Source organism: Musca autumnalis, unplaced genomic scaffold (genome assembly GCF_047663935.1).
Source record: "Musca autumnalis isolate F117 unplaced genomic scaffold, ASM4766393v1 scaffold_177, whole genome shotgun sequence".
Classification (NCBI taxonomy): Eukaryota; Metazoa; Arthropoda; class Insecta; order Diptera; family Muscidae; genus Musca; species Musca autumnalis.
In genome coordinates this window covers 22,933-25,480 of record NW_027411730.1, presented here as the reverse complement: position 1 = coordinate 25,480, position 2,548 = coordinate 22,933, and positions in this window count along the sequence as shown.

The window sequence follows — 2,548 nt, the reverse complement described above, 5'->3', positions numbered from 1 at the left end:
ATAGAAGCTGAATTCAAAGATTTTTCATTGTCCATAACAATTGTTTTAGGAACACCAGAAAAGAATATAAGTTCCCTTAATGGTCTCTTAATGTCTTCAATTGATTTTCCATTCAGTATTTTCGCTTGTGCAAAATTGGATAATTTATCCAAGAATGTCAAGATTATTTTCCTGCCAGGACGAAGGACTGGTTTTGGGTCTAAATCAAGAATTTAATTTAGAACCACAATTGTTCGTGCAAGAAATGCAACCGATCAAAATACATACAATTCTAAAACTACACACGTATGCGACAGATACTTACGTGAAGTTTTGGAATCAAAAAATGAAGAGAAGTTTACGTTTGAATTCAAGTGACTCGGAAGGTCAATTTATTAAATTTCAATTTATTCACTTTTTAAAATAGAGATCAGATCGAATTCCTGGGCTTAGACGCAACTCCCTTCTTTTCTTTTAGCACAAAAAAACCTTCTGCTCTCTTCCTTTTGTCAAACAAGAAGAAGCAACCTCTAGTTTTTCTCCTTTTTTCTTCTCTTTCTTAATTATCGATTGCAACAGCGTCCGTATTGCAAGGTGCACATTTAATCCCGAATGTAACAGTTTTTAACTCAAAATCTTCAATTTTACTATTTTTTTTTTCTCTATATTATTCTCTGATTCGGCCGATCAACTTTGTTTAGAATAATTTGCCTGTACATTTTTTCAATATCGCCATTAAAGACATACTTATACATTAGCCATCTTAGAATTACAGTCATTAATTCATTTTGTAATGTCGCTCCGGTATGCAGCACATCGTTTAGTGAAAAAGAATTTTTTGTTTTGCAAGACCCATTAAACACCACACTCACTTTTTTAGTACTGCTTTCAGGCCGAAAGACAGCATGATGTGGTAAATAATTAGAATAGTATTTTGTGTCTCTAACTACTTCTTGAGAACTACATTTTTGCATATGACCGAGTGTTAGGTAATCATTTAAAACCTTATTGTATGTATTTGCAAGATTTGGATTGTTTTCTAGCTTTTTTTGCAGATGTCCGAATTGTTTCTTTGCACGAAACCTCGATGAATCCAAGACGCAAGATCTGGAAATTCTTTTATGAATGGAAGCTTAACAACATATCTGCCATCCTGACGATGGTACGTTGTTCGATTATAGAAATCTTTACAAAAATGTTCCGATTCGGACGGAGAAAAAAAATTAAAAAAAAAAAATCATCATTTTCTGATGTCACCTATAGCGTTGCTTATGTGGCACTATTATATGCAATGTGTCCGTAAATGTACCATCCATAAATCGAGTTTTGTGCTATCATATCTCCACATATGTTTTTCTTCATGCCACTCAGTAATATTGACGGTAATACGTCACTTCCTATTAACATGTCTACTTGAGCATAAATTGAAAAACTCGGGTCTGCAAGTTTTAGACTTGATATACCGTTTATGTGAGAACATGGAATTGTTTGCGGCGGCAGTAAACTCGTCAAATTTTTGACCACTATAACCTTTGCCTGAAGTTCAAAGTAGCTTGTTGTCTCACACACAATTATGTTACATGTCCTGTTTGCATTAGCTACAACAGTTCCACTGTTGTTGAGTCTTTAGATTAAGGCGTTTTATGATCTTACTAGTAATAAATGATCCTTTTGAAGCTGAATCTAACAGGGCTCTTACTGTGAACACTTCACCGGAATATTTAATTTGAACTAAAGCTGTTGGTAATAAAACGTCATTATGACTTACTGAAATAAAAGTTTGAACAGTGGAACTATTTGTATCAGAATCTTGTGTTTCGTTCCTCTTCTCTTCCTCTGTAAAATGGGTTTCAATCTGTAGTTCTACTCGTGGCCTAAAAGAGCTACCTGTTTCCCGTGAACTGTAAATCTGCCTGTGCCTTGTTGCAGCGATGTGTTTATTATATGAAGCTTAGTGTGGTGCTTTCGTTTACAATGCAAACATCTATTTAGGCTAGCACACTCTAGACCCATATGTCCACTCGCCAAACAATTGTTGCATAAACGTTTTTCTTTTACTACATCTATTCGTTGTGATACTGACATATTATTAAACCTCGGACAATTTCGTAGCCAACGATTTTTACTACACAAACTACATCTAGTCGTTTGCATGAATGGCAATGAGTTATTTGTTCCGTAATTTGAAGCTATATTTTCTTGGATTGCAAGTTTTTCATACCATCAATTCTTTCCAAGACCTGATATCTATTAATTAAAAATTCTTCCATTTGTGACCACTGCGGCAGATTAGAATGTGATTCCAAAGATTGTTCCCATAATGTCAATGTTTCTACTGGAAGTATTGTGGAACATAGATAAATCAAAATAGGGTCCCACTGGCTTATACTAATACCATAAGCTTTTAGAATGACAAAACAGTCGCTAATTGTTTGTTGTATTTGCTTAATATTTTGACTACTTTCGGATTTTGAAGTTTTGATATTAAAGGACCATGAACACAGTCCTGCCAGGACGAAGGACTGGTTTTGGGTCTAAATCAAGAATTTAATTTAGAACCACAATTGTT